The following is a 15,258-nucleotide window of genomic DNA, read 5'->3' on the forward strand; positions in this document are numbered from 1 at the left end:
AATATAGCATAAAACACACACTTTACTTTGTCGTCTAAGCACCTGGCTTGTAAATCTACTCTTCCCGTAATAACAAGTTCAGGGCTTACCTCAATATGTTGGACCAAAGCAGCTGACAAGCATTCACTCACATCACCCCAGAAATCTTTTAACGCCGGGCATGTAACGAACATGTGCATGTCGTCCTCATTTGGGCTGCTGCATTTAGGGCATCTCACAGTATCACCATCTTTAAATTTCGCCAGTTTCTTTGGAGACCAATACGCCCTGTGGAGAGTAAACAAGTGGTTCCTTCTTAAATTCGCAGGTTTTACCACCTTGTAAAGAATCAACATAGTTACTTGCCATTGGTCTTCTGTAGCAGTCCTCGGCAAACACTCTCCCCACAGGCTTTCCGGCAATGTAAACGGCCCATCCTCCATTTCAACTATTGCCCAGTACCACGTCGCCACTTCTTTTTTTATCGGGCCTCCAAAACTAGCTTCTCTTCAAACTCATTATATAGCCCTATTAAATGTTCTTTCCCAGCTGCCCAGCTTTGTATCTGAAGGTATTTAAACTTCGAGAATATATGCCCCCACTCTTGTTCACAGTAAGTCCATGGCAATAAACTGCGATCTACAAACAAATCTCCCCAACTCGGGGTCCCCCTACTTTTAGCATCCTTGCCAGCATATCTTTGGCCCAACTCGGGGCACCTGGAGATTCCCAAATCGGTGCTTTTGCACTGTAATATGGTATTCTTATGGCCCTCCTAATTCTATACCAGACCGTCGCCAGGTCTTTCAAGACTTTTAATCTTACTTTTTTAAAGTATTTGGGGTCGGAAAATTTAAACATAAACCCATTCTGCTTGATGTTCTCAGCTCTCAACATTGCTGACAATAGTTCACCAATAACCGAACTTCCTGGCGTACCCAGAAGCATTCTGCAATTTTTGAGCAAGAAAGCCCAAGAGTATATCTGGAGATCTGGTGCAGCCAAACCTCCTTTCAAAAGTCTTCTCCTGATTTTTTTCCAGGATAAACACGATCCCTTAGATGCCCAAATAAAAGACCCAATCTCACTCTGAAGTCTCGAAAAACCCTCTTTCTCAAACATAAGAGGGAGCGCGTCGAACAAAAAGGTTATCTTGGGTAACACCATCATCTTCACCAGATTGACACGTCCGTACATTGTTAAAGACAAATGGGCCCAACCCCTCATAGCCAGGAATATTTCCTTCCTAACTTTGGCAAAGTTAACTTTTGTGAGATCCTTTATGTCCTGAGTAATTTGGACCCCCAGGTATCTTATTTCTTTTTTGCAGACTATATTTTCTGTTGCCAAATTCCAGGACATAATTTCTGTTTTACCAGCATTTAACCGATATCCCGAAACTTCACCAAATTTCTTTGTTATAAGATCTATAGAGTCCAAGGTTTGATGCAGATTTGATGTTAAAATAACTATGTCGTCTGCATACAAGCCAATCTTTCTAGTCCATCCCTGAAACTCAAACGGGGGAATCATGTCCGCCTCTCTAATTCTACATGCTAATGGTTCAATATATAAATCGAACAAGAGAAGGGATAGGGGGCATCCCTGCCTTGTACCTCTCATTACTTTTATCGGCTTAGTTAATAACCCATTTACTAGGTCTCTCGAAATAGGTGACTGGTATATTCGAGTCAGCGCCATACCAAAATTGACCCCCAACCGTAGATGTGTTATTAAAGCCTTCAAAAACTCCCAATTAACACGATCGAACACCTTGGCGGCGTCGAGAGCAACAACCGCCAGGGGGAGATTGTGTGTGACAGGGGCATAAATGCTACCTATCAGAGAGAAAGTTAGCTCCTTTAGATATCTGCCCTTAATGAACCCTTTCCGGTCTTCATGAATGAGGTAAGGGACTACTCTGCCAAGCCTATCTGCCATAATCTTAGCAAACAACTTATAATCACTGTTTAAAAGCGATATAGGCCTGTACGAGTCCATGTATTTTGGTGATTTCCCAGGTTTAGGAATGACAATAATGTTCGCCTCATTCCATGATGTGGTGAGAGCCGCCTTTCCTACAAAGACCTCATTAAAAACCTTAGTTAATAAAGGTACCAGACTCCCTCCCAAGACCTTATAGACCTCAACAGGTAGCCCATCCGGACCTTGTGCTTTCCCTTTCTTAGCCTGCTTAATAGCCTCCTCAACCTCCCCCTGTCTGATCTCCTGATTCAAAAACTCTTGGTGCTCTTCTGTCAATGGATCTAAGACTTTTATCCACTTTGCTATCTCTTGCTTATCTGGAACTAGATCTTCCCTGTAAACCTCTTCAAAATATCTATAGAAGGCTTCAACTATATCTTTAGTATCTGTAACTAAGCGGGCTGACTCCCCATCTTTTACTTCTTTGATCGTGTTTCTTATCCGGTCTCTCCTGGCTTTCCAGGCTAATAGTTTACTCGTACCTTCTCCATATTCAAAACGCACCAGATTAGAGGCCTCCCATCTTTCTTTCACCCTTTTATTAATCACTGTGGCAATCTCCTCTTTCAATTGTTCCAATTCTTGAACAGTTTTTTCTTTTACCAAAGTGTCCCCCGTGTTCACCACTACTGCCTCCTTCTGACGGATTTCCTTTTCTAAAAACTCTACTCTATTATAATACACTCTTCTTCTCCTTGCACCGATGGCTCCCAACCTACCCCGAAGAAATGCCTTGGCTGCCTCCCAAACACTGTCTGTCCTTGCTGAACCCACATTTTGCTAAATAAATCCATCGAGTTCCTGCCCAAGAGTCTCCATAGCCTCATGATCATACAAAACCGTACGATCCAGCCTCCAAACTGAACCCAAATCGACAGACCCTATCCTGAGCTCCAAAATAACCGCTGAATGATCTGATAAATGGACCCCCACGTGCATAGTCTGTTTCACTCTATCCACAAGTCTAAGGTCTATTAAAAAGTAGTCGATCCGGGATCTATGGTTATACTTTTTATTGTAGTACGTGTACCCTAATGTCTGCCCCGACCTCTGTCTCCATACATCGCATAGACCAAACTGGTCTATCAGGCCCTTAACTCTAGATGACATTTTATTGTTAACCAGGGCCTTGCTATTGGCTGATCTATCTAATTTTATGTCCAGCACAGTGTTAAAATCGCCGGCAAGAATAATAAAACCTGTAAGATCCATCATTTCCTTAATTAGCTCATCTAGGGGGCCCACATCATCTTGATTTGGACCATAGTATCCTATAATATTATAGATGAGGCCATTTATCCTCAGATTCATGATCAACCACCTACCTTTAATGTCTGCCACCTTACCCTCAACAACACAATCTAACCCTTGCCTAACCAATATTGCAATGCCTTTAGTTACCGCCACTTGTGGTGTATAGAAGACATGCTTTAGCCATCGCTGTGGTCCAATAAATTTCTTACACTCATCCTCTGTTAAATGGGTCTCCTGCAGGATCATGATATGCACAGAAAGATCTCTCAAATATTTCATAATCCTGTCCCTTCTAGATTTAACCCGTAGGCCATTCACATTCCATGACATCCAAGTTACCACCATTGCACTACCCTCCACCATCACACACCCCCTCCCTTTTTTTCAACACCCAGGTGAAGAAGTGGCTCATGAGAAAGTTTTTCTTATTTTTTCCCCCTACCCCATACCCCTTCCAACCTAACCTAACCCCCTTCCCTATCCTAACCCCCTTCCCTACCTTCCTACCCTTTCCCTCCCTCCTCGCCCCTCCCTGGAAAACCCAACCAACTTCCTTAGGCCCAACCTAGGCCCTTCGAGTGCCTACTCGGGTATACGTGTTTCTCCTTACACATAACTTTCGATACCAAAAAGACCTCTACATGACGGATACATTTTTCTCACAAACTTATGTTAATTTAATCTTTACCTTTATGTCTTTATGCTTTTAGAGCCCTCCACTCTGACACTGTTCCAAAAAGCCATCTACATCTTCCACAAATCTAAAAGTATACATTTTATTCTTCCACATGACCTTTAAGAAAGCTGGGAACTTCAGTTGTACAGTAGCTCCCAGACTCCTTAGTGGTTCAATTCTTTTACCCAATTCCCACTGTTTATTTGCAGTTACCACAGAAAGGTCTGACCTAACCTCTACTCTCGCACCCCCCACCATCAGTGCTCCTTTCCTCAATGCCGCGGCAAGGATCTTTTCTTTCAAACTGTAGGTTAAGAAGTTTATCAGGATCCTTCTAGGCTTTGAGCGGTTTCGGTTCAGTCTGAAGGGGTCTTGGTGTATTCTCTGAATATCCAAAGAAATCTCCTCTTCTGTTTCCTCTATCTGCAATTCTGTTTTAAATAGATGAACAATAAACTCCTTTATATTGTCACCTTCTTTCCCCTCCGGAAGTTTCAAGATTTTTAGATTGTTCCTGCGCTGCATATTTTCTAATTTCTCTAAGCGCTCCTCATACATTCTTTCCTTATATCTAACCTCCTCAAGATCTTTGCTGTGTTCCTCAACCTTACCTTGAATCTCCTTAATCTCTACCTCCAGCGGTTCTGTGCGGATATTCAGCTCCTCAAACATAGCCTCCAACAGTCCACATGCCTCCCTGATCCCTTCTTGATTAGCCTTTGACTCCTCAAAACCTCTGTGTACATCTAAATCAAGCTTCTTTAGCAGAGCAATAACCGCACTATCTGACCCCCGGCTCCCAAGAGGCCCTCATCTCTTTCTTCACTTCCCCCTAGTTTTTCAGCCCCTGGTGCTGCTAACATGGTGGAAGGATCCCCTTCCCCGGTGCTCCCAAGCCCTCCACTGGCACCCAGAACCTCTTGCTCGATCCTTGCTGCCTCTTGATTTTCTTCCTCCATCTCTAGCACTTTGTATCTGTTAGGACTCTCGTGTTCTGTCCAGTCTACCCAACCGTTTTCCAGCCTGACCTCCTTTACACCACTTTTACCACCTACTGCCTGCGATACTTTCCCACTTTCCTGCTCTTTTTTTGAGTCCTCAAAATTTCGAGGAAAAACGCTATCCAGGACAATACCCTTTGAAAGTACAAGAGTCTTGGGCAGTGGCTTGAAATAATCGTTTAAAGAGGGGTTCACTGCTATTTTTTTCCCCAGTATGTCTGTCCTGCTACTTTGCCTTGTGTATTTTTTTGCAATAGTCTTCTGACTTACTACTTTATTTCCTCTGCAGCCTTTTTGTAAACTAATTTGTTCCTCCCCAGCTGTCTTTGCTGCACTCCTCAAAGCATATCCTATATTTTTTTTGTGGAACTCCCTCTTGATTTGTGCACTTTCTCTCTTCTTGTCACTTGCACTGTTGCAACCCGTTTTTGATCGGGCTCCTGCCTCCCTATTTTCTCCGCCCTTGCAGATCACGCTCCCTGGTGGAATGTTCAGAGCTGGTGGTTGTTATCTGAAGGCTTGTCCTACCTCCGTATTTTTGTCCTTCGCGCTCCCAGCACCTCTTCCGAGTGCCCCACCTGCACTGTACTGGATTCTGGCCACCGCTCGTCTCCCCCTGCCCAGCTCTGCCGCAGCTCTGCTCCAACGCTCCCCACCGACTGTCAGCTCCTCTGGCGGCGCCTCAGGAGGCTCCTCCTCCACCGCCCTCTGCCTGAGTTCTTGCACAGCGTCCTCCGCCGCCATACACCACTGCCGCATCCACAGACTTCCCGATGCGAAACGAAACAAAAACGCAAAGGGGACGCCGCACAGGTAAAAACGCTCCTTTCCGTGATGTTTTACTCTAACTCGGCCATGTAGAGGGATAACCTAAACACAGGACACGCCACCACCCTTCAGGCACTCGCGACCGACTACCTAGCTGGCCGCCATGTTTTCTGACTTGTCCAATATGTGGGTTTTTGATAGAAAAAAAATATATTTGTTTTTAGCCAGTTTTTGTCATATATTGGCAGGGGCCTGGCAACTTGTCCTGTGATAAATGTATACCCTAAAAAACCCAAAGATCCATGGCAAAACGAAACAAACATTGACAATTATGTAAGGCTGGCAATCAACTCCAGGCCTATTGGCTTTGGCAATGCTAATTTATATATGATGCTCATTGCATGCAGCCTGGGCCAAGTGGTGGCCTCTCCTTTAATAGACCTGAGCATGGCCATTGGTCTTTCAGTAAATGTAGAGTGGCACAGCATCCACTGCAGAGCTATACACCAGCAGCAAGTTGTACCTTACCTTCAGCAGTTCAACTGGGATACCTTACTACACTCATCCTGTCTATTACTCAAAGTATGAAACTCTCAGCCAGCCACCAAGTGAAGAGACTGCACCTATGGCATGACTGAGCTCCTCCTGTGCCCTGAGGGAATGAACTCAGGATCAAGAAAGACACCTGTGGCTTAACATAGGCCCCCACAGCCCCTACAGAGCCTGGGGCCCCCTCAGCACAGTACCTGGCCGGAGAGCTCCTGATTAAGTCCGGAGAGGGCCCCTCCATGTACTTTGCAAGGGGACCCCCTTAAGTTTCTTAATGACACTGTTGTATCCTCTCCTCTAGCTGCACCGTTCAGGCCCCTTTCCTTACATTCTGACAAAAGGAAGTAGTTTGGACCATAAGAATTTTGCTGCCACCTTTGATCAACGTCTTCATGAGGACCTAAGAGATGCAGTCTCAGTACTGATTAATAGATAGGTTACTACTGCTGCCCATCTGATCAGCGCCAAAGGGATGGCACATAGAGCAATGTCATTTAATTCAAGTTCATATGGATGTAGTTGGTAGTTCTCAGTCATCATAATAAATTATATCCATTCGTATCCCTTCCCTATGTATATAGAGATAACTCTAATCACTAGTATATGCAGTAGACCTTTGTACTACCTACCATTCCTATGTGACTCGTAGAGTATATCCATTCGTATTCCTTCCCTATCTATATAGAGATAACTCTAATCACTAGTATATGCAGTAGACCTTTGTACTATCTGCCATTCCTATGTGACTCTTAGAGTATATCCATTCGTATCCCTTCCCTATGCATATAGAGATAACTCTAATCACTAGTATATGCAGTAGACCTTTGTACTATCTGCCATTCCTATGTGACTCTTAGAGTATATCCATTCATATCCCTTCCCTATGTATATAGAGATTACGTTAATGACTAGTGTATGCAGTAGACCTTTGTAGTAGCTACCATTCCTATGTGACTCCTAGAGTATATCCATTCGTATCCCTTCCTTGAATATCTCTTCCTTGTGTGACTTTATAACTTGTACATTTGCAATTTTTTTCTGTTTGTATCTTTTATGTAATGCATGTAATCCTAAATCCTTATGTATCGCAACTGGTTCTTATGTAAAGCACTCTTACACCTTCGGTTAATGTTCGCGCTATATAAAATCGCATTAAATAAAAAATAATTTAAAAAACATGTGTCGACTGCAATCAAGTCAAAGACAATGAATGAAACCATGGGTTTATTCATGCAACTACCTTCCTATCCCTGACTATCATTTCCATTGACTTCATTACTGAGTAGTTTGAAGCAATTAAATGTAATTAGTGTTTTCTTTTTTAAGTTTCTATTTGTTTTGATTCTTGTCGAATTTTCTCAGCATTTTCAAAACTTGAAGAAAGGGATTTTCAGTGTTTTCTTCTATACTTACAGAAAATGTTACTTTACTTACTGTTTGCTTTCTATAGTGGCATTGCTTGTTATGTAGTGCATATGTGGTTGAGATGTGGGATAAGCAAAATTAGAAAATATTTCTTTTATGAAATTATATGAAAATTATGTGAACTTTTGTGAAATGTACTTGCGTGAAAATTTAACAAACAGACAACAATCATGCAAGATACTGGCAGGAGACTAGTTTGAGAGGAAAATGTCTCTTGGCCACAGTTTTTGTGTTACAATTGAATATTTTCTGTCATGTAAAATTGTGTAATGTGAAATGTGCATATTTTGACTTCACCCCCCCCAAAAGAATTGTGCCTAGGCATAGATGAGTCAATTGTATGTTATGAGTAGGTCTGGGGAAAAAAGGTATTTACTCTGACATAATTCACATAAAATAATGCCATTATACCATAAAATTCATAGCACATTTGTAGTGCAGAAGAACGGAAACAACCCAAACCTCAGAATACGAGCACGGCTGTGCATTTCTTTAATCCATATGTTTTGCAAAGCATTGATCTTTAGAACGTTTTGTCTTATATTATAGTGCTTTACCACACACACACATAGAGACAGCATCTATGAAAAAAATCTTTCAATTTTGGCACCAGATATATATGTTGTCCGTGTCCACGTTTGTGCAGGAGAGACAGCACCTATGAAATAAATCTTTGAATTTTGGCACCTTCTATATACGTTGTCCATGTCCACGTTTGCGCGGGACTGCACAGGGGATTGCTTTTGCTTTGATATATATATATATATATACATATATATATATAACTGGAACTCCGAAATTTAGCAAACACGACTGCAGGCCAAATAACGAAACGGACCCATTTAGGATGATTTAAACGCTCTTTATTTTCTGTGCACCCTCTCGATCGCCATGACGCGTTTCGGGCCCTGAAGCCCTTGATCACATGATATATGTATGTATGAGTGACTATGTAGAACTGTTTGTGAATAAGTGGATGTGTATATAGGTGGTGGAATTACTGAATTGGTTGTTGTAACTGATATGGGTATCTCCATTTTTTGAAAATGTTAGTTTCTATTTTTGAATATGTGTTTTAAGGGTTACATTACAGTGAAAGGAGGTCTGTCACTCTGTCACAAGGATGGTGTCATCAGTGATGTCATGAGTGATGTCACTGATCATGTCATGAGTGATGTAATATGTGACGTCATCAGCAGTGCATAGCACGCGCAAGTTATAGTGAGTCCAACTAACTATAACGTGGGAATTTCAATGGTTTTATGCGAGTAAAATTTCCAGCTAACTATAACTGGTGTGAAACCTATGGTTTTTTCAGTGAATTTAATAGGTTTTTTAAATGCTAATTCCTAACTATAACTGGTGTGAAACCTATGGTTTTTTCAGTGAATATATTTATCAAAGAATCACAACTACCGCAACCTCCAACCTCCAGGCGGCGAAGAAGGAGACGCAGATCCCGCAGTCTTTTCAGGCAAGATGTTTTATTCTGTTGAAATCAACAATCCCCGCACGACGCATTTCGGGCTTCAAGAGCCCTTGATCACATGCGTATTACAGATCGCCATTAAATTTTTAAATGTTTGCTAGGTATTCACCCACCTCCACCACTCCGTGTCACATGATTATTGGAATGGAAGAAAGACTTACATTTAAAGCAGTTTTTCTAAGGTGCTTAACCCCTTCACTGCAGCGGCTATTCCGCTGCAGCCCTAAGGGGGGGCGGGGCCGCGCGGCGGTCCCGTGCTCGTGATGGAACCGCTCCATCACGGCCCGCAGGTGAGCTGTGCTTGTGACGGAACGGTTCCGTCACGGCCCCGCCCACCTAATGGAACCTTCAGCGCAGGCGCGGAATTCACGCCGCGCAGGCGCGGCAAGCGGGTCGTGACGGAACCGTTGCGTCACCAGCACAGCCCACCCGAGGCTCGTGACGGAACGGTTCCATCACGAGCATGGGAGGGGTTAACATATGTGCAATTAGTTTCTGCTGGATTTGTACAAACCAGGCCCAACCATATATCGCCATACATATTATTATAACAATACACAATATTATATTGCGAATATTTAATTTAATTAATTTCTTTGCAAAACGATATTCTTATGGGATAAATCCCTATAGATAATAAGCATGTACCAGAACAGCTATTAGACTTTGCTCTCTTCAATAAAAATGCTAATTTTCTGGATAAATCCAGTTAGACATCGGAGTAAAGTGCATATGTGTTTAGCAACAAGAAAAAGATATTGGCGTGCAAAATGGTGCAAGATATGCAAAAAATATATCTAAGGTGCAATAGAATACATATCTAAAACTCGATTTTTAATATAATTAAAATGCACATTTTTATAAATATTAATAATAGTAATATCCAATCATGGAAAATACCTTTAAAAAGCATATAAATAAATTAGTTTAAAAAAAAATTATTATACTAAAAAAAGTCTGAATCGGGTAAAATCTTTATGGCGACAGACAGGGCCGGACTGGCTACCGGGCAGTTGTGTGTGCTGCCGAGCTAGGGGTTAATTTCTCTGTGGTGGGGGCTTATTTCGTTGATGGGGACCTGCGTGCGATTTGAAATAAAAAAAGCAAAACGAATTTCGTTTTGCACTCGCAGGTCCCCATCAACGAAATTGGCCCCCAGCACAGCAGCACACACAACTGCCCGGTAGCCAGTCCGGCCCTGGCGACAGATGCTATAGTTATACAGTTCTTGTTGCCTTGTACTCGCCATCCTTATATTGTCATTATTTCTGTTTGCAGCAAAGTAAAAAATATAAAAATCAAAGAGAATACATTTTTACAATACCAACATCGGAAAACCCATAAAATTCCTCATCGTTAATTTTAGAAAAAGTTGTACAATATTAATATTATTATTATTAAATTGGTTTTGTAACGCACACAGCTACCCAAGAAGGGTTTCCCAGCGCCGAGCACACAAATTGCTAGAAAAAAGCAGTCAAGAAACATTTGCTACTAAACAAGCCAGGTTTTAAGATTTCTTCGAAAACTGAGATAGGACGGGTCATTCTTCAGGGACACCGGAAGAGAATTCCAGATTTTAAGGTCAAGACAAGAAAAGGAACGGCCTCCCATTCTTGCAAGTTTAAATCTGGGAATCACGAAGTCTCCATGGGCTGTAGAGCGCAGGGGACGAGAAGGAATGTAAGGATGGATGAGCTCTTGCAGATATGCTGGTGCCACACATTGTTTGATTTTTTTTTTCAGTCAGTCAAAGAGGCTTTATTCGAGTATTTCTCTTAAAAGCACAGTACATACATAAATTTAAAACATCATTAAATAGTTGCCTCAATCAGATACGATTCAATTACATTACATAAAGGCGTACAAAAATACATATAATTAAAATTGACACAGTACATCAAATTAGTTCAGTAAAACAATCCCTATATAAGCAGTTTCTCGGCTATGGCTTTCTGCCTAATAGACCATGCCCACCCCAGAAATTTCGCTACTGCTATGGCCAGTGGCAAAGAAGTACTAGTGCAAATGATTCTCAAAGCTACTAAGCCACTGATGGTACCTACATTTTTACAGACAGGTATTAACCAAATTCGCCTGGGGACGACATAGGCTTGACAAGAGAATAAAAAGTGCCCAATAGTTTCCTTTGAAGATCCACAGGAAGGGCAGGTAGTATTAGATAAACCCCTCCACCTGCCAGTTAGGGACCTGAGCGGGAGAGCACCTATCCTCATTTGGAATCGAAGCTTCCTATCCCCTGGCTTGGTTATGTTGTCCCAATAGAGTTCTTGGTTAGGGAAGGTTTTAGCTTCCAAGAAGCGACCTGTCATGAATCCGGCATCAGTATTTCTCCAGTCCCGCTTAGCCACATAGTCCCAATATAGCTCATTTAATGTTTTTTTACTAGGAAAAATTGCACCTGACGGGTTATCCCAAAGGAATTGGAGGCCCAACAAACATAACATGGTTCTAAGATCTTTCAGCATAATGCTTGAGCTCTGCAGTATTCCAGAGCCGCATCCAATACAAGATTGGGACAAAAGGGGTGGTGATGGACGGAGTGTTTGATTGATTCAGATGCTCCGTCCATCACCACCCCCTTTTGTACCGCTTTTGGCCGCCATAAGTGTGGCAGGGTATGCTCAGACGTGAGTCCCTTGCTCACTTTGCCACTGGATTCAAGCAAGCCGGGCTGAAGACGGCTGGAATGCTAGAAACCGGTCCTCGGAAGCTTGTTTCCGGTCCAGGGAAGACATGGCTTGGCAGTTCGGGCTGGACTGCTCCCATGAGGCACAGGGTCAGACTGATTTGCATATAGCCATGTCTGAACTGGGGCGGCAGAGTGGGCTAAAGAACGGTGATGGATTAAACCCAGATCTTTTGACTGGGAGCGAGTGTTTGAATGATTCAGATGCTCCGTCCATCACCACCCCCTTTTGTACCGCTTTTGGCCGCCATAAGTGTGGCAGGGTATGCTCAGACGTGAGTCCCTTGCTCACTTTGCCACTGGATTCAAGCAAGCCGGGCTGAAGACGGCTGGAATGCCAGAAACCGGTCCTCGGAAGCTTGTTTCCGGTCCAGGGAAGACATGGGTTGGCAGTTCGGGCTGGACTGTTCCCATGAGGCACAGGGTCAGACTGATTTGCATATAGCCATGTCTAAACTGGGGTGGCAGAGTGGGCTAAAGAACGGTGATGGATTAAACCCAGATCTTTTGACTGAGTGTGAGTGTTTGATTGATTCAGATGCTCCGTCCATCACCACCCCCTTATGTACCGCTTTTGGCCGCCATAAGTGTGGCAGGGTATGCTCAGACGTGAGTCCCTTGCTCACTTTGCCACTGGATTCAAGCAAGCCGGGCTGAAGACGGCTGGAATGCCAGAAACAGGTCCTCGGAAGCTTGTTTCTGGTCCAGGGAAGACATGGCTTGGCAGTTCGGGCTGGACTGTTCCCATGAGGCACAGGGTCAGACTGATTTGCATATAGCCATGTCTGAACTGGGGTGGCAGAGTGGGCTAAAGAACGGTGATGGATTAAACCCAGATCTTTTGACTGGGTGTGAGTGTTTGATTGATTCAGATGCTCCGTCCATCACCACCCCCTTTTGTACCGTCCAATACAAGATCGGGCGTAGCTTCGCCAAATCTTCCACAGCCTTTTTGCCCAACTCATATCTAAGGGGGAGAAGGGGGTACTTTTGGGAAGACCAGTAATTGCCCTAAAGAACTTATTTTCGGACTTCTGTATTGAGTGGAGCTTCCCAAAACCGCACAGCTCAGCCCCATATAATGCTGAGCCAAGGGCTTTCGCTTCGTAGACCTGTAGGGCTGGCGTAATTGGTTTGGATTTTGATTTTCTATGTTCTGCCCCAAGGGCTCCAGCTAATTGTCTGTGTCTTAGTGTCGCAAGATCAATATGCTGGGACCATTTTAGATTGTTGGTTACATAGATACCAAGATAGGTAAAAGCTTTGACTACCTCTAAGGGACGATGATTCATGGACACCCTGGATCGGAAACTACGATGGGGGTTAAAGATCATTAGCTTGGTTTTGGCCACATTAACTTCTAGACCATGCTCCCCACAAAATTCCTCAAAAATATAGAGAGCACGCTGCAGGCCACTCGGGGTCTTTGATAAGATAAGGGTGTCGTCTGCGAACATTAAAATTGGCACCTTAATGTCCGCCAACGAGGGAGCATCTACATTAACAGACAACATTCTTGCTACTACCCCGTTAATAAACAATGAAAAGAGCAAGGGGGCCATCGCACACCCCTGACGAACGCCCCGCTCGACCGGGAAGTCCGCGGTGGCCTCATTCTGTCTACCCCACTGTATCTTGGCGAAGTTCGCCTCGTGCAACCTCATAACCAAAGTAAATAGTTCCTCCGGTAGTCCCAGGCTCCACAGCACTAACCACAGTTTAGTCATGGGAACCAGGTCGAAGGCAGCCCGCAAATCCACAAAAGTGGCATACAGGCTGCCCTCGCCTAGCACCACAGTTCACCACCGTAGCAAGGTAAAGCGGAACACCTGATCCACCGTACTAGTGGCCTTCCGGAACCCAGCCTGATAGGGGGATAATGCATTGTTCTCATCAACCCAGTCCATAAGCCTGTTCACCACCATCCTCCCCACCACCTTTTGAATGGTGGCAATCAAGCTTATGGGTCTGTAATTACCAGGCAAACCCCGATCGCCTTTCTTGTATACGGGAATAATAATTGCAGCCTTCCAGGATGACGGATCCAATGCTGCCTGGGCAACAGCGTTAACAAAAAGAAAGATATATTTACCCCATCGTTCCCTATCGTTAATAAAAAGATCCGCCGGGACCCCATCCAAACCATGAGCTCTTCCTCTAGACACTACACTTAGGGCCAACAACACCTCTCCGTAACTAAAGAAGTTATCTTTGGGATACGCAGCCTTAAAACCATCCATGTCAGACCAGGGTGGGTATCAGCATATTGTGGCTTAAAATAATTGACCCAATCCTCCTCCGGACGTTATTATCGGGGCAATCGGGTATACCGGCTCTACACCATTTAACAATTCTCCAGAAAAGCCTGGAATCTTTAGTCCTACTTGCCTCCCTTAGTTCATTCCAATGCTGCTCATCCCAAGTTTGTTTTGCTGTGGCTACACTATCTTTGTAGTTCGTTCTGGCACTACGAATAGCCACCTGTTCCCTACTCTTAATAGCTGTTCCCAGAGCTAACCTGGCTTTCCTACACTGCGCGTTGTACCACTTCACAGGTCTAGTAGGTGCCTTGTTGGTTTTCCTAACCGGTTTCTGAAAATGGGATTTAATGACATAAAAGAGATTATCGTGTTTGATTTTAAAGATGTAACACAGGGTTTTACATTTAATTCTTTGATCAATTCGAAGCCAGTGAAGGTCACGTAAATACGGCGAATGGAAGCATGTCTAGGAACTTGACAAAGAAGGCGTACTGCAGATTTCTGGACTACCTGTAGCTTTCTCAATACCGTTTGGCAGCTACCGAGATAGAGAACATTGCTGTAATCGAGGCGAGAGGTGATGAATGCCTGGACTACCGTGCGTTAGGTTGGGGCAGGAAGCATCCAAATGATCTTACGAAGTCACCTCAAGATCGTGAAACAGATGGCAGCAACACTCGCCATTTGTTGTCTCATAGAGAGACTATCATCAATAATGATGCCCAGATTACGGACATGGGTAACAGGTAGGGGAAAGGAACCCATTTCCCGAGGCCAGTGGTGAGGGCCCCATAGGTCCTTGTGCTTGCCCAGGATAAGGACTTCAGTCTTATCCCCATTTAACTTCAAAAAGTTAAGGCGCATCCACTCTGTTATTGGATAGAGGATGCAGCCCACGCCAGAGGTGTAAGCGATCGAAGAAGAAGGGCCTCCTCCCGTGAGAGGGTAAGATTGAGTATATAAGATTTATCAAAATTCATTTTAAAGCCCGCAGCCTCCTCAAAGCGCTCCAGCACTGTCTGCAGGTGTGGGAGAGAATTTGTCGGGTTTGCCAGGGATAAGAGGAAGTCGTCAGCACAAAGGGAGATCTTATGGGCCTTACCTGTGAAGGGGAACCGCTCAATTCCCTGGTGTTCCCGGACAGCAATCTCCAGAGGCTC

This window comes from Lissotriton helveticus, chromosome 1_1, assembly GCF_964261635.1.
Source record: "Lissotriton helveticus chromosome 1_1, aLisHel1.1, whole genome shotgun sequence".
In the NCBI taxonomy this organism is placed as follows: Eukaryota; Metazoa; Chordata; class Amphibia; order Caudata; family Salamandridae; genus Lissotriton; species Lissotriton helveticus.